The sequence below is a fragment of the Capricornis sumatraensis genome, chromosome 10 (genome assembly GCF_032405125.1).
Source record: "Capricornis sumatraensis isolate serow.1 chromosome 10, serow.2, whole genome shotgun sequence".
NCBI lineage: Eukaryota > Metazoa > Chordata > Mammalia > Artiodactyla > Bovidae > Capricornis > Capricornis sumatraensis.
In genome coordinates, this window is record NC_091078.1 from 19,973,892 (window position 1) to 19,995,865 (window position 21,974).

General features: G+C 40.3%; 1 non-coding gene across 1 annotated transcript; it reads left to right on the plus strand.

Moving 5' to 3' along the window:
* Window positions 1-15,836: 15,836 nt before the first annotated feature.
* On the plus strand, window positions 15,837-15,940 carry LOC138088055 (U6 spliceosomal RNA). The gene has a single exon (XR_011145647.1). It is a non-coding gene; the product is annotated as a U6 spliceosomal RNA (small nuclear RNA).
* Window positions 15,941-21,974: the final 6,034 nt, after the last annotated feature.

Sequence of the window (21,974 nt, forward strand, 5' to 3'; positions counted from 1 at the left end):
AGAAGCAGCTTAATTAGCGGTCAGGACTTGAATTTGAAGATTATATTTGAAAGGTATTTGTGTTCTATCTCTGGCAGCTTAGTGTCATCTCTGCTGACAGTGGTCATCCAAGCCTCTAATATCATCTCCTCTGGAGGGTGTCTGCCAATTTCTGTAAGCACCCCAAGTAATCTCAAAGTGACTTTCATTTCTAATGTATAATCATATATCAAGTCTGATCATTGCAAACATACCCACTGTATTTGATATATATGCTTTACTAAGTTTGTGTGATAAGATATATATTCAAATTAAGAAAGTAAAAGCAATAATATTGTAAAGTAATTATGTAATTGTTCAATTGCTCAGTCATGTCCGACTCTTTTCAACCCCATGGACTGCAGCATACCAGCTTTCCTTGTCCTTCGCTACCTCTTGGAGTTTGCTAAAACTCGTGTCCACTGAGTCAGTGATGCCATTCAACCATCTCAGCCTGTCTCCCCTTTCTCCTCCTGCCTTCAATCTTTCCAGCATCAGGATCTTTTTCAATGAGTCAGCTCTTTGCATCAGGTAGCCAAAGTAATGGAGCTTCAGCATCAGTCCTTCCAATGAATATTCAGGGTTGATTTCCTTTAGAATTAACTGGTTTGATCTTGATGTCCATGGGACTCTCAAGAGTCTTCTCCAACACCACAGTTCAAAAGTATCAATTCTTCTGTGCTCAATCTTCTTTATAGTCTAGCTCTCACATCCGTACATGACTACTGGAAAAACCATAGTTTTGACTGTATGGACCTTTGTCAACAAAGTGATGTCTGTGACTTTTTAATACGCTGTCTAGACTTGTGTTAGGTTTTTTTTTTTTCCGAAGAGCAAGCATCTTTCAATTTCATAGCTATAGTCACTGTTCACAGTCACTTTGAGCCCAAGAAAATAGTCTGTCACTGTTTCCACTGTTTCCCCATCTATTTGTCATGAAGTGATGGGACCAGATGCCATGATCTTAGTTTTTTGAATGTTGAGCTTTAAGCCAACTTTTTCACTCTCCTCCTTCATTTTCATCAAGAGGCTCTTTAGTTCCTCTTCGCTTTCTGCCATAAGGGTAGTGTCACCTGCATATCTGAGGTTATTGATATTTCTCCCAGCTATCTTGATTCCAGCTTGAGCTTCATCTGGCCTGGCATTTCTCATGATGTACTCTGCATATAAGTTAAATAAGCAGGGTGACAGTATACAGCCTTGATATACTCCTTCCTCAATCTTGAACCAGTTATATTCCAATTTAAAAAATAAATTCTTTTAAAAGTGAGAGCAGCCCTGTGGAATTGAATTAAATTACAACCTGAAACACTCTGGCACATCCTCAACAAGTGAAACTTAAGGTATTCTTCTAGAAGAGCTTCGGAATCATTTCCCCTTATTTTTAAGTGGAATGTAATTAGATTTTGTGGGCTTCAGACAGAGAAAAACAAACAGAAGCTTAAATATTCAGAAGCAAAGTTCAAAACTCCTGTATAAAAGGACAATAAGTTGTTAACAAAGTCATTCTATGGTTTTGCGTAATCAGCCCAGTACAGTAGACTGGCAATTATTCTGTTTTCATTTTTATAATTTCTGATGTGATTGTACCATTTTCTTAGTGTCCAAGTAATAGCTGTGGGGTGAAAATTAAAAGCATAAAAGTCATCCAAAGAAGATCACAGATGACTTTGGAGAATAATGAGTCTCCTAATAACAAAACCTGACTTAGGGTGATAACAGGAAAGCCAAAGTGATTAAGATAACCAGTGGAGGAAGAGTGAGTGAGATAATGCAGAAGGAAATGGGGGTAAAGGGTTCCGTACTGATAGATGGTGAGTGGCTGCTGCAGGTCATGTCAGGTTCAGAAACTCATTATCATCCAGCAGGTTCTCTGGTTGGTTTTTCTTAACTATATTTTTGAACCTAGTTTTTATGCGAAGTATGTATAAGGCTTTCTTGTCACTTCCTGTAGATGAAAAATTAATATTGGGTCATGACCTCCCTGAGAAGTTACTGACTTAAAGAATCTCATTGGGTTGTATGGGTGACATTTTCCCCCTCCGTGAGAGCTATATTTTCTCTGGGATTTCTCTTTGACACATAATTCCTGGTTGCTTTGTTGAATTTTTTCCTCTATTTTAGATTTTTTTCAAAATCTCAAAATAATTAGTAATGATAACTTGAATGAATATTATGACCCCCCAATTGATTCCCCAAAAAAACAATCACATCTCTCTGAAATGGTCCACTGGTCAAGAGTCCACTAAAAGACTAAAAGGCCCAGTTGTCTACTGATACTTACCCGATAAATGCATCTGCATACACTGAGCCACTTAAAAAAATATATCGTTACCCCAACGTATTTGAGTTTTCTCTCTCCATATCTCATGATCGGTAAGTGATTGTGATAATCAAAAACAGATCTGCAATGCAGGTATCTATGAAAAATTTAGAAATACTGCAACAGCTACTAGGCTACAAAGTAGAGAATTTTTTAAACATCTACGTCTGTGTGTGTGTGTATACACATATATCTATAATTATGATTTGGATAATCAGATTTTAGGTTAATCTTTCCTTAATATAGCTTCAGCCTGGTTCAATGGCCTGTCATCAATTTTACTTCAGGTGTAGCTGTTCCTTTAAAAAAAATTTTATTGATGTATTGCTGATATACAATGCTAGTTTCAAGTATATAACATGGTTTGACATTTATATACATTATGACATGGTCACCCTAAATCTACTAACCACCATACAAAGTTACTGTATGGTAACATTATGTCTATAAGTAATAATATTGACTATATTCCCTATGCTGGATATGACATTCTTGTGATTTGTAACTGTGTATCTCCATCTCTTTCCCATATTTTGCTCAACCACTTCTCTCATCTGGCAACCATCAATTTTTTCTCTGTATCCATGACTCTGTTTCTATTCATTTATTTTATATTTTAGATTACACGTGTAGTGAAATTACATGGTATTTCTCTTTCTTTGTCTGACTGACTTCACTTAGCAAAATACTTTCTGGATCTAGCCATGTAGTTGCAGGTGGTGCGATTTCATCCTTTTCTTATAGCTGAGTAATATTCTTATTGCCAACATCTACTGGATCATTGAAAAAGCAAGAAAATACCAGAAAAACATCCACTTCTGCTTTATTGACTATGCCAAAGCCTTTGACTGTGTGGATCACAATAACCTATGGAAAATTCTTAAAGAGATGGGAATACGAGACCACCTGACCTGCCTCTTGAGAAATCTGTATGCAGGTCAAGAAGTTAGAACTGCAGTTAGAACTGGACATGGAACAACAGACTGTTTCTAAATAGGGAAAGAGTACGTCAAGGCTGTATATTGTCACCCTGCTCATTTAACTTATATCCAGAGTACATCATGTGAAATTCAGGGATGAATGAAGCACAAGCTGAAATCAAGTTTGCCAGGAGAAATATCAATAACCTCAGATATGCAGATGACACCACCCTTATGGCAGAAAGTGAAGAGGAACTAAAGAGCCTCTTGATGAAAATGAAAGAGGAGAATGAAAAAGTTGGCTTAAAGCTCAACATTCAGAAAACTAAGATCATGGCATCCAGTCTCATCATTTCATGGCAAATAGATGGGGAAATAATGGAAACAGAGACTTTATTTTGGGGGGCTCCACAATCACTGTAGATGGTAACTGCAGCCATGAAATTAAAAGACACTTGCTCCTTGGAAGAAAAGCTATGAAAACAACCTAGATAGCATATTAAAAAGCAGAGACATTACTTTGCCAACAAAGGTCTGTCTAGTCAAGGCTATGGTTTTTCCAGCAGTCATGTATGGATGTGAGAGTTGGACCATAAAGAATGCTGAGCACCGACTAATTGATGTTTTTGAACTGTGGTGTTGGAGAAGACTCTTGAGAGTCCCTTAGACTGCAAGGAGATCCAACCAGTCCATCCTAAATGAAATCAGTCCTGAATATTCATTGGAAGGACTGATGTTGAAGCTGAAACTCCAATACTTTGGCCACCTGATGTGAAGAACTGATTCATTGGAAAAGACCCTGATGCTGGGAAAGATTTAAGGCGAGAGGAGAAGGGAACAACAGATAAGATGGTTGGGTGGCATCACCAATTCAATGTACATGAGTTTGAGTAAGCTCCAGAAGTTGGTGACAAACAGGGAGGCCTGGTGTGCCGCAGTCCATGGGGTTGCAAAGAGTCAGACACGACTGAGTGACTGAACTGAACATTCTATTATGTATATATACCACATCTTTATCCATTCATCAATGCATAGTTGTTTTTTTCTTATAGTTCATTTAAATTAAAATTAATAAAACCAGCAGCTTGTTAACTTGGTAAAAGATACTCATATTGACGATAGCTCTAATAATAGCTCTGGGGAATTCCCTGGTGGTCCAGTAATTAGGACTCAGTGCTGTGGCCCAAGTTCATTCCCTGGTTGGGGAACAATGATTCCACAAGCTGTGTGGCACAGCCAAAACAACAACCAAAACTAATAATAGCTCTGCCGCTTCCTAGCTATGTGAACTTGAGCAAGTCATTGAAGCTCTCTGAGCCCAAAATGCACATTCCATAAAAGGAAGATGATAGTGTCCATGTCAGAGTTTGAGACAATTATGAAATAGTGTAAATAAAGTGCTTAGCAGAGTACCTGGAATAGACTTTCAGTAATATTAGCTCTTATAATTACACTTTATATGTAAAGTATAAAGAAATTCCAAAAGTAAAACAGTAAATGCAAGAGTTGATAAACCATGCCACCAGGCCAAATCTTACCTGCCACCTATCATCACGAGTAATTTTTATTGTAACACAGCCACATTCCTTCATTTATACATTGTCTTCAAGCAAGTTCACAGCAGCATTGAATAGCTGCAATAGACTGCATGGCCTGAAAAGTAAAATATTTACCATCTGGCCTTTTACATGGAGTTTGCCAACCCTCGAGTACAAGAAGAAATTTTATTGGCCCAAATAAAAATAACATTTGTAGACTTCCTTGGTGGTCCACTGGTTAAGAATCCATTTGCCAATGCAGGGGACACAAGTTTGATCCCTCCTCTGGGAAGATTCCACATGCCACAGGGCAACTAAGCTGGTACCCCACAACTACTAAGCCTGCAAGCTCTACAGCCTACATACCACAATGAGAAAGTAGCCTCCCCACACAGCAACAAAGACACAGTGCAGCCAAAACTTTAAAAATCAGTAAAATCAAAGTAGTGGCCAACTGAAAAATAATTGCTTTTAAAAAATAACCTTTGAAATGTGGAGATGGCTATTTTCCAATCAAAAATGAAAAGGAAATTACAAAAGCCATCAAACCTGTCTTCTCACATGATTTAGGGAGAAACTAACAGCGCTGACTCAAACTGACCTGAGAAGCAGAGATCAGCAAGATGTAGATAACACAGAAAACTCCCTGAGCTACAAGCAAATGCAGGAACTTTCTCCAAGGCAGTTGCAAGGGGTGAAGAAAAGTCTCTCCTTCAACCAGTGTAGGCCCCCGAAAATAACAGCAAAGATATGAGAATAGTATGTAAACAAACCTGTCCTTAATAACCAGTTCTCACCCCCAAAGATAGCCTACAGCATCTGAAAGAAAGTAAAATTCACAAATTTCAATGTTTTTCTCAGATAACTCTTCACAACTGACAGGTAAATGCAGTCTTCTGATTGAAGGCATTCATTTGTTGAATAAGTGAATGAATGAACGGATGATGCCGTTAGCCTATTAGTTGTCTAAATCTAGCAAAACAAATCTTGAGATTTTTTTTCTTCCAGTTTTATAGAGATATAATTGACATACAACACTGTATAAATTTAAGGTGTATAGCATAATTATTTTATTTACATACATCATGAAATGATGACAACAATAAGTTTAGCGAACATCTATCATAGCATGCAAAAAGGCAAAATGGTTGTCTGAGGAGGCCTTACAAATAACTATGAAAAGAAGAAAAGTGAAAGGCAAGGAGAAAAGGAAAGATATACTCATTTGAATGCAGCGTTCCAAAGAATAGCAAGGAGAGATAAGAAAGCCATCCTCAGTGTCAATGCAAAGAAATAGAGGAAACAATAAAATGAGAAAGACTAGAGATCTCTTCAAGAAAATTAGAGATACCAAGGGAACTTTTCATGCAAAGATGGGCTCAATAAAGGACAGAAATGGTATGGATCTAACAGAAGCAGGAGATATTAAGAGGAGGTGGCAAGAATACACAGAATTATACAAAAAAAGATCTTCATGGCCCAGATAACCACGATGGTGTGATCACTCGCCTAGAGCTAGACATCCTGGAATGCGAAGTCAAGTGGGCCTTAGGAAGCATCACTACGAGCAAAGCTAGTGGAGGTGATGGAATTTCAGTTGAGCTATTTCAAATCCTAAAAGATGATGCTGTTAATGTGCTGCACTCAATATGCCAGCAAATTTGGAAAACTCAGCAGTGGCCTCAGGACAGTTTTCATTCCAATCCCAAAGAAAAGTAATGCCAAAGAATGCTCAAACTACTGCAAAATTGCACTCATCTCACACACTAGCAAAGTAATACTCAAAATTCTTCAAGCCAGGCTTCAACAATACATGAACCATGAACTTCCAGATGTTCAAGCTGGATTTAGAAAAGGCAAGAGGAACCAGAGATCAAATTGCCAACATGCATGGATCATCAAAAAAGCAAGAGAGTTCCAGAAAAACATCTACTTCTTTTTTATTGACTATGCCAAAGCCTTTGACTGTGTGAATCACAACAAACTGGAACATTCTTAAAGAGATGGGAATACCAGACCACCTGACCTGCCCCCTGAGAAATCTGTATGCAGGTCAAGAAGCAACAGTTAGAATTCAACATGGTACAATAGACTGGTTGCAAATTAGGAAAGGAGTACATCAAGGCTGTATGTTGTCACCCTGCTTATTTAACTTACATGCAGAGTACATCATGAGAAATGCCAGGCTGAATGAACCACAAGCTGGAATCAAGATTGCCAGGAGAAATATCAATAACCTCATGCAGATGACACCACCCTTATGGCAGAAAGCAAAGAAGAACTAAAGAGCCTCTTGATGAAAGTGAAAGAGGAGAGTGAAAAAGTTGACTTAAAGCTCAACATTCAGAAAACTAAGATAATGGCATCTGGTCCCATCACTTCATGGAAAATAGATGGGGAAACAGTGACAGACTTTATTTTGGGGGGCTCCACAATCACTGCAGATGGTGACTACAGCCATGAAATTTGGAAGAAAAACTATGACCAACCTAGAAAGTGTATTAAAAAGCAGACACATTACTTTGCCAACAAAGGTCCGTCTGGTCAAAGCTATGGTTTTTCCAGTAGTCATGTATGGATGTGAGAGTTGGACTGTAAAGAAAGCTGAGCACCGAAGAACTGATGCTTTTGAACTCTGGTACTGGAGAAGATTCTGGAGAGTCCCTTGGACTGCAAGGAGATCTAACCAGTCCATCTTAAAGGAAATCAGTCCTGAATATTCACTGGAAGGACTGATGCTGAAGCTGCAATACTTTGGCCACTTGATGTGAAGAACTGACTCATTTCAAAAGACCCTGATGCTTAGAAAGATTGAAGGCAGGAGAAGAAGGAGATGACAAAGGATGAGATGGTTGGATGGCAAATCACCCACTCAATGGACATGAGTTTGAGTAAACTCTGGGAGCTGGTGATGGACAGGGAAGCCTGGAGTGCTGCAGTCCATGGGGTCACAAAGAGTTGGACACGATTGAGCAACTGAACTGACTATCTCATGCAGATATAAAACAAAAGAAAGAAATACTTTGTCCTTGTGATAAGAATACAGGATTTACTCTCAACAGCTTTCATATCTCACAAACATCGGTGTTATTAATTCCACTGTTTTCTAATGCCTACTTAGGTTCTAACTAGCCAGAAGTTATGGGTATGTTGTCATTTGTCTAACAGTTAAAGCGTTCAATACCCTGGGGTATTGCTTATTCCTTTCCCTGAACTGTTATTTAAATCATATACTTTTATTTGATTTTCAGACTTCTGCCTGGTCTCTACCTAAATTGTTCTTTTTAAATTTAATCTTTATATTGAGATATAGTTGATTTATAATACTATGTTAGTTTCAGATGTACAGTGATGTGATTCAGTTTTACATATATCTATGCTTTTTCAGATTCTGTTCCCATATAAATTATTACAGAATATTGAGTAGAGTTCCCTGTGCTATACAGTAGGTCCTTGTGGTTATCTGGTTATCTATTTTATTTTATTTTTTTTTAATTTATGACCACACTGCTTGGCTTGCAGGATATTTGTTCCCAGACCAGGGATTGTCCCAGGCCCTTGGCAGGGAGACTGCAACATCCTAACCACTCTACCACCAACAAATTCCCTGATTATCAATATTATATATAGTAGTGTGTATATATTTGTCCCTAACTCCTAACTTATCCCTCCCCATTACCTTTTACCTCTGGTAACCATAAGTTTATCTTCAAAGTCTGTGAGTCTGTTTCTGTTTTGTAATAAGTTCATTTATATCATCTTTTTAGATCCCACATAAAACTGATACCATATGATATGTTTCTTTTCTGACTTACTAATAGTATGGTAACCTCTAGATCTATCCATATTGCTGCAAATGGCATTATTTCATTCTTCTTTATGTATGAATAATATTCCACTATTTATATGTAAATCTAGAAAGATTAAAAAGAAAATAACAAAGAACTGTGGTAACCAAAAAAAATCTCACTATATTTTTAGGCAAGGCCTTACTGGGGTCCCTGCTTGCAGCAGGGGGAAGGGAGAAAAAACAACACGTTCCTTTGCTTGCTCACTCAAACACTCCCACCTTTTAATAGCTCAGAATGTAGTCTTTCTCCCAACAATTAGTTTTAAGAGTGAGGAAAAGTAACACTGAAGCAACTCGATGGCTCAATAGGAAACTGACTCTAGTCTAAATTCTATCATGTTGCCAACACTTCTAAGGTTCTGGGCATGTTGAGAGTTAGTTCAGAAAACTAATGTGGCTGCAGTGACATTAGACTGGTCTAGGTCTTCCATTTAAAGAAAATATAGACTCCTCTAAAATTTAGTACGTATCTCATGGAAGATTTTGCAAAACAATCCCAGGATTCTGACCAATTACCTAGGTAAGGGGGAACCCCTAGTACCTTTCAGTGACTCTGCAGTAATAGGAACGAAAACAACAGTGGAACAGCTCTGTCAGAGTTGAAAGAACTCTGTCAGAGTTGAAAGAACCCAGCATTGCCATGAGCCCCAATACATGCTGTGATAAAAATGTGGACTAAATAAGAGAGGAGGCTATATTTTCTTCAAATATGGGAGATCTAGAGCAGCCACATTACTTTCCTAAACTCTGACTCTCAACATCCACTCTGTACAGGCTAGGGCAGCAGTTCTTTTTTTTTTTTTTCAATTGAAGCATGGTTGGTTTACAATGTTGTATTAACTTATGCTGTATAGCAAAGTGACTCAGTTATATATATACGCATTTCTGCTTTATCGACTCTGCTGAAGCCTTTGACTGTGTGGATCACAACAAACTGTGGAAAATACTGAAAGAGATGGGAATACCAGACCACCTGACCTGCCTCTTGAAAATCTGTATGCAGGTCAGAAAACAACAGTTAGAACTGGACATGGAACAATAGACTGGTTCCAAATAGGAAAAGGAGTATGTCAAGGCTGTGTATTGTCACCCTGCTTATTTAACTTAGATGCAGAGTACATCATGAGAAACGCTGGGCCGGAAGAAACACAAGCTGGAATCAAGATTGCCGGGAGAAATATCAATAACCTCAGATATGCAGATGACACCACTCTTAGGGCAGAAAGTGAAGAACCAAAGAACCTCTTGATGAAAGTGAAAGAGGAGAGTGAAAAAGTTGGCTTAAAGCTCAACATTCAGAAAACTAAGATCATGGCATCTGGTCCCATCACTTCATGGTAAATAGAAGGGGAAACAGTGGAAACAGTGACAGATTTATTTTGGGGGGCTGCAAAATCACTGCAGATGGTGATTGCAGCCATGAAATTAAAAAATGCTTACTCCTTGGAAGGAAAGTTATGACCAACCTAGATAGCATATTAAAAAGCAGAGATATTACTTTGAAAACAAAGGTCCGACTAGTCAAGGCTATGATTTTTCCAGCGGTCATGTATGGATGTGAGAGTTGGACTATAAAGAAAGCTGAGCACCGAAGAATTGATGCTTTTGAACTGTGGTGTTGGAGAAGACTCTTGAGAGTTCCTTGGACTGCAAGGAAATCTAACCAATCCATCCTAAAGGAGATTAGTCCTGAGTGTTCATGGAAGGACTGATGCTGAAGCTGAAACTTCAATACTTTGGCCACCTGATGCAAAGAACTGACTCATTTCAAAAGACCTTGTTGCTGGGAAAGATTGAGGGCGGGAGAAGAAGGGGATGACAAAGGATGAGGTGGTTGGATGGCATCACCGACTCAATGGACTTGAGTTTGAGTAAGCTCCAGGTGTTGGTGACGGACAGGGAGGCCCGGCGTGCTGCAGTCCATGGGTCACAAAGAGTCAGACAGGACTGAGTGATTGAACTGAATTGAACTGATTATTTTTTATTTTCTTTTCCATTATGGTTTATCTCAACAGATTATGTATTGTCCCCTGTGCTATACAGTAAGAGCTTTTCTTTTTCCATTCTACATGTAATAGTTTGCATCTATGCACCCCAAACTTCTAGTCCATCCCTCCCTCTCCCCCACAACCCCTTGGAAAGTACAAGTCTATTCTCTGTGAACCTATTTCTGTTTTGCAGATAGGTTCACTTGTGGCAAAGATGGTAAAGTGCCTGCAATGTGAGAGACCTGGGTTCAATCCCCTGGAGAAGGAAATGGCAACCCACTCCAGTACTCTTGCCTGGAAAATTCCATGGACAGAGGAGCCTGGTAGGATACAGTCCATGAGATCACAGAGTCGGACACGACTGAGTGACTTCACTTCACTCACTCACTTGTGCCTTATAGTCCACATAAAAATGATATGATATCATGTGGTATTTGTCTTTCTCTGATTTATTTCACTTAGTATGAAAATCTCTAGTTGCATGCATGTCGCTGCAAATGACATTATTGCATTCTTTTATGGCTAAATAGTATTCCACTGTATGTATACCACATGTTCTTTATCCACTTACCTGTTGATGGACATTTAGGTTGCCTCCATGTCTTGGCTATTGTGAACAGTACTGCTATGAACATAGGGGTACATGTATCTTATTGAATTATCGTTTTGTCTGATGTATGCCCAGGAGTGCAATTGTTGGATCATATGGTAATTCTAGTTTCTGAGGGACCTTCATACTGTTTTCCGTAGTGGCAACTTACATTCCCACTAACAGTGTGGGAGGGTTCCCTTTCCTCCACGTCTTCTCCAGCATTTGTTATTTGTAGACTTTTTAATGAGGGCTATTCTGACTGGTGTGTGTTGGTACTTCATTATAGTTTTGATTTGCATTTCTCTAATGACTCTTGATTCTCTAATAATTAGTGATGTTGAGCATCTTTCCATATGCCTGTGGCCAACTGTATGTCTTCTTTGAGAAATATCTGTTTGTCTTCTGCCCATTTTTTTTCCATTTGGTTGGTTGTTGTTGTTAAGTTGTATGAGCCGTTTCTATATTTTATAGATCACGGATTGCAGCAGTTCTAAAACTGGTGGCCAGGGAACCTCAGGCTGGGGCAAGAGATCCCATGAAACTGTTATCATAATAATAAGACATTACTTTGTTCCCTCATGCTCTCACAAATGTATAGTGGAATTTTCCAAAGGCTACATGACATGTTACATCACACCAGTTATGAGAATCAATTTGTTTCCTATTGTCAGACATTAAAGATGTTTGCAAAACTGTAAAATATGCCAGTTTTTCTGGGAAACAATCTTTCATAAAATTGTTTAAATCTAGGGCCATCCCTGGTAGTCAGGTTGTTAAGCCTCTGTAGTTCTACTGCAGGAGGCCTGGGTTCAACATCTGGTCAATGGACTAAGATCCCATGTACCTTAGAGTGCAGCCAAAAAAAAATTTCAATGGGTTTATTATTAACACAAATTACTGAAATTTCCTTAAATTGAATTTCAAATAAACATAAAATATGCAACCTGCATAAATCATGAGCTTCCCTGGTGGCTCAACTGGTAGAGTCCTCTTGCAATGCAGGAGACCCCAGTTTGATCCCTGAGTTGGGAAGATCCCCTGGAGGAGAGCATGGTAACTCACTCCAGTATTTTTGCCTGGAGAATCCTCATGGACAGAGGAGCCTGGCCGGTTGCCATCCATGAGGTCGCAAAGAGTCAGATATGCCTGAGCGACTAAGCACAGACGCACATGAATGATGGCTGTCTGGCATCCTCCATTTTCAGTGCAAAGAGAACTTGAGACCAAGAAGTTTGAGAATTAATTAATCATCCAGAAAAGCAACTCTGGGAGAGCAGCTGTCTCTGGGAAGCTCAGAAAGCAGTTTGTTGCACAGGCTATAGGAGTAAAAAGGTGGAGGCCACAAGCAGCCAGTGAAACTTTCTGCCAAAACTAAAGGCAAAGTCTTAAAATAGGAAAAGTCACTATAGAGAGGAATGGCAAAGGGGAAAGTATGTGGATAGCTATGAGACTAAAGGCTGTTTTTTATGATTTAGTATTTTTATTTTTAGCTGCACTGGGCCTGCATTGCTGCACAGGCTTTCTCTAGCTGCAGTGAGCGGGGATTTCTCCCTAGTTCTGGTGTGTAGCCTTCCCATTGCAGTAGTTTCTCTTGTTGCAGGCATGGGTGCTCCACGCACAGGTTTCAGTAGTTGAGGTTCATGGGCTCTAGAGCGCTGGCTCAGTAGTTATGGCACATGGGTTTAGTTGTCCCCCACATGTGGGATCTTCCCAGACCAGGGATGAAACCTGTGTCTCCTGCATTGGCAGGTGGATTATTTACCATTGGACCACCACGGAAGCCCCTAAAGTCTAGTTTTAAGACCAGTTTTTGTTACACTTGAGTTTTATCTTTAGATCAGGATGAATTCAGTTGAGAAGAGGAAAAGCTATCAGGATTTAAGAAGCTGTGCCTTACAGGTTATGTTCTAGAGTGTGGCCCAGAGAGTAACCCATAGAAAGAGCTCATTTAGTATTTGTAACGCAAATGAACGAATGGTTATAAAGTGAAAGTATGGTGTTGAATAAGGTTGAGAACAAATTGGCCATACCGAGAATGGCTTATAACAGAGGACTTGTTCTAGAGTCAGTTCTCAAGAGGGATGAAGAAATGAGAGGAGCTGAGATGCAGAGACATCTCACATCCCCAGTACAACTCCCTCCCCTCTTTGCCTCCTCTTGATCCCCTTCACTTTCCTTGGAAAATCTGATTAAAGGGCACTGTTAGCAATCATTCCTTCTCAAGCATCTTAGCATCCTAAACTCACTATGACCTCAACAGAAGTCTTCATTCTAACCCTACATCTCCCTCGAAATGAGGGTCTCCTGCACACTTCAACTTAATATGGTTCTTGACTCCTTTCCCCCTCATGCCTTCTACATAATCCTCTAGCATATCCTGTGATTCTACTTCCAAAGTACACTTTGAATTTATCCATTTCTTTCTATCCCTACTCGATCACTGAGAAGTTACTGCCTTAAAGTGCGTGATTGAGTTGTATGAGCAAATTTTTTTATGAGAGCAGTACTTTCCCTGGGATTTCTCCTTGACATACAGTTCTTGGTTGCTTTCTTGAATTGTCTTTCCTATTTTTAAGTTTTTTCAAAGTCACAAAATAATAGGTAATGATTAAAAAAACAACTTGAAAGAATCTTATAACCCCCAATTGACTTTTTCCCCCAAAGATCACATCTCTCTGATGTGCAAAATGACTAAAAGTCTTCATTGTGTACTGACACTTACCTTATTAATGAATCTATTACACGTACACTGGGCCATTTTTAAAAATATTGTTGCCCTAACATATTTGAGTTTTCTCTCTTCATGTCTTATGATTGGCAACTGATTGTAGTAATCAAAAACAGACCTGCAATGGAGATAACTATGAAAAGTATTTAGAAATACTGCAATGACAACTTAGCTACAAAATGGATAATTTTATTTTGTAACTTTAAACATTTTATTTTGTATTGGGGTACAGCCAATTAACAATGTTGTGGTAGTTTCAGGTGAACAGCAAGGAACTCAGCTATACATATACATGTATCCACAAAATGGATAATTTTCATCTTAACATCTATGTATCTATATATATTGTTGTTGTGTAGTCCCTAAGTCACCTCTGACTCTTTGCATCCCCATGGACTGTAGCCTGCCAGGTTCTTCTGTCCATGGGATTTCCCCTGCAAGAATATTGTTGCAGGTTACATTTCCTTCTCCAAGGGGTCTTCCCAACCAAGGGATCGAAACCGAGTCTCTTGCATTGGCGGATGGATTCTTTAACACTGAGCCACCAGAGAAGCCATCAATATATATATAGGTATAGCTGTAACTATGATTTGGAAAATATATGTTTTTAGGTTAATCTTCCCTTATTATAGCTTTGACCTGGTTCAATGGTTTGTCAGCAAATTACTTCATGTGCAGTTGTTGCTTTAAATTTTTCTCATATGATGTATAGCTCATATACACTATTTGCATCATGTTCAACATGACATTTTTATGCATTACAAAATGGTCAGCCTGGTAAGTCTAGTAGCCATCTGTCACCATGCATGGTTATTACATGGCAATATTATGTCTATAAAAGAATATTATTGACTGTACATTACATTCATTACAGATTATGCTATACATTACATCCCCATGACTTATAATTGTGAGTGTATACCTCCTGATCTCTTTCATCTGTTTTGCCCAACCTCTCACTTCCTCTCCTCATCTGGCAGCCCCGTTTGTTCTCTGTATCCATGAGTTTGTTTTCTGTTTTGTTAATTCATTTATTGTTTTTCAGATTCCACATGTAAGTAAAATCATGGGGTATTGTCTTTCTCTGTCTGATTTACTTCACAGAGCAGAATATCTTTTGGATCCATTCATGTTGTTGCAAGTGGCAAGATTTCATACTTTTCTTACGGCCAAGTAATATTCTATTGTGTATATATACCACATTTTCTTTATCCACTCATCCATCAATGGATGGTTGTCTTTTCTTATAGTCCATTTAAACTGAAATTAATGGAAATAAGAACTAGCAACTTATTAACTTGGTAAAAGATACTCATATTGGCCTTGGTTCAAATAATAGTTCTGCCAGTGCCTACCTGTATGACCTTGAGCATGTCAATGAAGCTCTCTAAGCCTCAGCTGAACATTCTGTAAAAGGAGGATGATAGTATCCATGTCAAAGTTTGAGGCAATTGTATGAAATAATGCATATAAAGTGCTTAGTAGTCTATCTGGAATAGACTAGGTATTGCTCAGTAATGTTAGCTTTTATAAGTACGTTTTTTACATGATGTATAAAGAAAATCTGTAAGTAAACCAGTAAAAGCAAGAGTTGGTAAACGATGCCTCCAGGCCAAACCCAGCCTGCCACCTATTTTCACAAGTAAATTTTTTTGTAACACAGCCACATTCCTTCATTTATGTACTGTCTTCAGGTGCTTTCACAGCAGCACTGAATAGCTACAGTAGACCACTTGGCCTGAAAAGTCTAAAATATTTACCATCTGGCCCTTGACAGAGTTTGCCAGCCCCCAAGTACGTGGAGAAGAAAACTAATTGGCTAAAAATAATAGCATTTGAAACATGCATGTGGCTATTTTCTAGTCAAAAACAAAAATAAGTGCTTGCTTTGGCAGCACATATACTAAAATTGGGATAATACAGAGATTATCATGGCCCCTGCAAAAGGACAACACGCAAATTCTTGAAACAGTCCAAATTTTTATTAACTATGGCTGATTCATGTTGATGTATGGCCAAAACCATCACAATATTGTAATTATCCTCCGATTAAAAATAAAATTTTTAAAAAATGAAAAAAACCCACAAAATCTATCAAGCTCTCCCCCTCTCACATGATTTGGGGAAGAACTAAGAGCACTGGCTCAAACTGATCTGAGGAGCAAAGTAGATAACCCAGACGAACAAGATGTAGATAACCCAGATGAACAAGATGCAGATAGCCAAGAAAACCCCACTGAACTACAGGCAATTGCAAAAATTTTCCCCACAGCAATTGTAAGGGAAGAAGTCTCTCCTACACCCAGTGTAGGCCCCTGAGACACAAAGCAAAAAAATGAGAATGGCATTTAAGCAAATTTGTCCTTAATAATCAGGCTTTTCCCCCAAAGATAGCCTACACCATCTGAAAGACCCTAAAATTCACAGGCAGTTTTCAGTGTTTTTCTCAGATAACTGCTCAGAATTGACAAGTAAACGCAGTCTTCTGATAGTAGTCATTCTCTTGTTGAATAAGTGAATGAATAAAGGAATGATGCTTTCAGCCTATTTGTTGTCTAAATCTAGCCATATTTTTTGAGATCTTTTTTCTTCCAGTTTTATTGATATATAATTGACATATAGCACTGTATAAATTTAAGGTGTACAGCATAATGATTTTATTTACATACATTATGAAATGATCACAATAAGTTTAGTAGCAATCCATCATGTCATGCAGGTAGAAAGTTTTTTAATAAATATTTTTTCCTTGTAATAGAACTCTTAGAATTTGCTCTTGCATAAAGCAGTGTTGTTAATTCCATTGCTTTTCTTTTTTTTGTCCTGCCATGTGGCATGCAGGATCTTAATTCCCAGACCAGGAATTGAACCCATGCCCCTGCAATGGGAATGCTGAGCTTTAACCACTGGACTGCCAGGGAGGTCCCTACATTGTTTTCTAATGCCTATTCAGGTCCAAATGTGTGTTGTCATTTGTCTAGCAGTTAAAACATTCAATACCCTGAGATATTTCTTACTCTTTTCCCTGAACTATTATTTAAATTGTGTACTTTAATTTTTACAGACTTTTGCCAGGTCTCTACCTAGATTGTTCTCTTTTTTTTTAATTTTAATTTTTATATTTGGATTTGGTTGTTTTACAATGATGTTTTAGTTTCAGTTATACAGCAAAGTGGTTCAGTTATACATATATCCATTCTTTTTCAGATTCTTTCCCCATATAGGTTATTACAATATTGAGTGAGTTCCCTGTGCTATACAGTAAGTGCTCTTTATTTTTAAGCTTAAAAAAATTTTTTTTAATTTATCTTCGGCTGCATTGGGTCTTTGTTGTTGTACTCAGATCTTCTCTGGTTGTGTTACACGTGCTTCTCATTGTGGTAGCTTCTCTTCTTCCAGAGCGTGGGCTCTTGGGCACAGTGACTTCAGTAGTTGCGGCACTTGGGCTCAGTATTTGCATCGCGCAGGCTCTAGAGTGCCAGCTTCAGTAGTTGTGGCTCATAGGCTTAGTTGCCCCGAGGCATGTAGTATCTTCCTGGACCAGGGATTGAACCCCTTCCCCCTGACTGGGAGGCAAACTGGACCACCAGGGAAGTCCTTATTTATTTATTTATTTATGACCATGCCACCTGGCTCGTAGGATTTAAGCTCCCCGACCAGGGACCAAACTCCAGCACTAGGTAGTGAGAGCACAAAATCCTAACCACTGGAACACCAGGGAATTCCCTGGTTATATATGAAAGGTCGGGCAAGGTCAGGCATGTTGAGGCATGCCCGGACATGTTGAGGCTTGCCCGGGCGTGTTGAGGCATGCCCCAGAAGAGTGCCGCAGACAAGTCCCGGAGGCGGGCCGACAACCAAGCCGTCCAATCAGGTGCCGACACGGAGCCCTTGGACACCAATCACCGTTGAGCCCGTGCTTTCTTCCTTATATGGGAGCCCGGCCCTGGCTATAAAACCTTTCCCCACCCCTCATACCTCACAGACTCCCTTCGCTTCCTTGCTCACCCGCCCCCCGGAGTTCTGCCCGAGAGCGACCGCCCAATAAAGGCCCTGATCAACGGTCCATAGGGGTGGCTCTTTCTTCCCGCGGCGTTTCTTACAATATATTTTGTATATCAGTTCAATTCAGTCACTCAGTCATGTCTGACTCTTTGCGACCCCATGAATCGCAGCACACCAGGCCTCCCTGTCCATCACCAACTCCCGGGGTTCACTCAGACTCACGTCCATTGAGTCAGCGATGCCATCCAGCCATCTCATCCTCTGCCGTCCCCTTCTCCTCCTGCCCCCAATCCATCCCAGCATCAGTCTTTTCCAATGAGTCAACTCTTCGCACGAGGTGGCCAAAGTACTGGAATGTATATGTCAATCTCGAGCTCCAAATTTATCCCTCCCCTCAACATCTTTCCCTTTGGTAACTCTAAATTTGTTTTCCAAGTCTGTGAGTCTGTTTTTGTTTTGTAAATAAGTTCGTTTGTATCATCTTTTTAGATTCCACATGTGAGTGACAATCATATATTTGTCTTTGTCTGACTTACTTCACTTAGCATGACAATCTCTAGGTCCATCCATGTTGTTGCAGATGGCATTATTTCATTCTTTATGGCTGAATAATATCCCATTATATATATATATATATATATATATATATGTAAAGCTGCTGCTGCTGCTGCTGCTAAGTCGTTTCAGTCGTGTCCAACTCTGTGCAACCCCATAGACGGCAGCCTGCCAGGCTCCCCTGTCCCTGGGATTCTCCAGGCAAGAATATTGGAGTGGGTTGCCATTTCCTTCTCCAATGCATGAAAGTGAAAAGTGAACGTGAAGTCGCTCAGTCGTGTCCGACTCTTAGCGACCCCATGGACTGCAGCCTACCAGGCTCCTCCATCCATGGGACTTTCCAGGCAAGAGTACTGGAGTTGGGTGCCATTACCTTCTCCGATATGTAAAGCTAGTGACATTGAAAAGAAAATGGCAAGCAAAGACTTTTGTACCAAAAAAAACTCACTTTCTTTTTTCAGGCAAAGTTTTACTAGGGCTCCTGCTACAGCATAGGGGAGTGAGACCAAAGAAGTTTCCCTTGCTTGCTCTCTCCCTGATGGAGAAGAAAGTCTATTCCTTATATGGGGTGAGGGTAGGGCTGCGACTAGGGCCCAACCGGAGGGGTGGCTTAGGAATTTGCCCACCTGTTAGGTGCCGTGTGCAGGGCCATGCACAGTACCCTGCTTTTGCTCCCAGCCATCTGCTTATGCTCCAGGCTCCTCAAAAGTGGAGGTTGGGGGTTTTTGCTGTCTTTGTATCTCTTAGGTCCAGAAATTGCCCCCACTGCCTATGCAGGCAGCTATTTTTAGTCCCATACAGTTTCTTTGTATTTTGTTGCTCCAGGAGAGATGTATTCAGGTGCAAGCATTGTGCACTTCAGCAAAGGGTCCCAGTCCCAGCCTGTCTCATTCCCCACAAAATACTCAACACCCTATACTAAAAGGGTAAGGGGCCAAAGTTCTCTTCTTCTGAAACTTCTTCCTCCTGGACAGAGGCTGCAGACCCTAGCCTGCCCAAGAGGTGTAGAAGTCCCCTGCTGACTGTTCCAAGCACCTATAGGGACCAGGGCCACTCTACTGGAATGGGCTGAATTCCTTGAGCCATCATGAGCCTTATTTCAAACTGTTGGAACCTAAAAAACACACACTTAACCAACAGTTTCAACAAACAAGGACTGAAAAGGAAAACAACAACAATTGCCTTTAAGAGGCCTAGAAAGGGAAGGAACCAGGTTAACTTTGGGCTTTCTTAGCTGTTGACCAGACAAGGGAGGTGAAATTGCCCCTACCAAAATTATGAAGCCACTCTTCCTGGGCTTATATTTCCTTAATATTAACTTTTCACATGTCCTATCCCATTGATCCAAGTGCAGCAGAAAGTATTAGTTATCACACAAACTCTACCTTGTTCCGCCAGAAGATATTCAAGTGTCAGATGACTGGCAAGAACCACATCAGCCAAGAAAACGAGAGGTCCCAAGTCCTGTTAAGGATTCAGATAGAAGCCAACCCAGTACATCATTTTACTTTTCTGTTGACGGTGCCTTTTTTTTTTAAGCATTTAAAAAAATGTTTAGGGAGGGGGGTTCATGTTGGGATCACATGTACACCCGTGGTGGATTCAGGTCAATGTATGTCAAAACCAATACAGTGTTGTAAAGTAAAATAAAGTAAATAAATAAATAAATGTTCATTATTTTTGTCTGTGCTGGGTGTTTGTTGCTGTGTGGTGGTCTTTCCCTAGTTGTGGCAAGCAGGGGCTGTTCTCTGGCTTCAGTGTGTAGGCTTCTATTTGTGGTGGCTTCTCTTTTTGTGAGGCGCAGGCTCTAGGTCCAGTAGTTGTGGCGCATGGGCTTAGCTGGCCCTTAACGTGTGGGGTCTTTCTGGACCAGGGATTCAACCAGTGTCCCTTCCATTGCAAGGTAGATTCTTAACCACTCTACCACCAGGGAACACTGGTGTCTGTTTTTTGATTAGGTATCTCAGATCTTCCACTGGCTTACAGCTTCACTGTTCCTCTCCAGTGACCTGTGGTGTTTCTGGAAGTAAAAGCTTTAGTCTGGACAAATGTACCCAACTACATATCCCTTGCAGTTTGACAGCAGTGGGGATGGAAATTACTTAATAGCTGTCCTTCCATTTTGGCAATTCTTGGTCCTGGGGGGACCCCTCTTTCCAGGTTTTAAGAAAGATTTGGTTTCTTTGTGAAGGAACTGCTCCATTCCTGTAGTTTTCAGTGGAAGCTGGCAGTGTCTTGCGGGCATAATCATGGATCGCCTTCTGAACTTGTCCTAGATTAATAATAAATGTCAGAGCCTGGTTCACTTCCTCATCAGTGAATGTCAGTAGTAAGAAAAGGCCTCCCACAGGTCATTTCAATGTCCTATGTCTCAGACCACTCCCGGGGACTACGCGGACCTGGAGGTCTGCAGTAGGAAGCAAGTTGTCCAGGGTTTCTGAGTTTCTTGGCAGAGCTTTGCTAAGGTTTTCTATAAAGCATGGTTCCTTTTCTCTACCTTATTTGAAGACTAGGTTGCCAAGGGGTGTGTCACTTGTGGTCTATCCCTGGGAGAGGAGCCCCTGTGTGATTTGGGCTATGAGAGAGAGCCTGTTATCACTCTAGAGGGACTTTGGAAGTCCAAACTGAGGAATTATTTCCTTTAAAAGGGACTTACAGACTTCCATAGCCTTTTCAGATCAGGTAGGGATGTTTATGTCCTGATCATGAATACATTTGGGTGAAATCTAACTGTCAGTCTTCCGTGGGATATGTCCCTCAGGGCTGAATCAACCTGAGTAATGAAAGGGGGGTTGGATGGGTGTGTGGGTTATTGTGGGCACATAAATCATAGGCCAGCATGACTTGTTCTACTGTTCTTGTGAGCCTCTTCCCTCCAATAGTGGATGGAATCATGTAAACTCGGTGAGTTTCCATTGTTGGGCTCCAGGGATTAAAACCTTATATTGCTTTTTATACTGGCCTGTGCTTCCCTTCTCATAGCCCTGTTTTTCAGTATTTGTGTTCCTCTGGGGAATACTGGGGAAGGCTAGGAAGTTCAGGGGGATGGCAATCACTAGAGGATGAGATGGTTGGATGGCATCACTGACTTGATGGACATGAGTTTGAGCAAGCTCTGGGAGTTGGTGATGGACAGGGAAGCCTGGCATGCTGCAGTCCACGGCATCGCAAAGAGCCAGACACAGCTGAGGGATTGAACTGAACTGAATCACTAGAGCCATAATTTGTTCATATGTGCTCAATCTCTCAGTCATGTCCAACTCTTTGGGACCCCATGAACTACAGCCCACCAGGCTCCTCTGTCCATGGAATTTCCCAGGCAAGAATACTAGAGAGGGATGCCATTTCTTCCTCCAAGGTATCTTCCTGACCTAGGTATCGAACCCACGTCTCCTGCTTTGGCAGGAGGATTCTTTACAACTGAGCCACCTGGGAAGTCCAGATTCCTACATTCTAG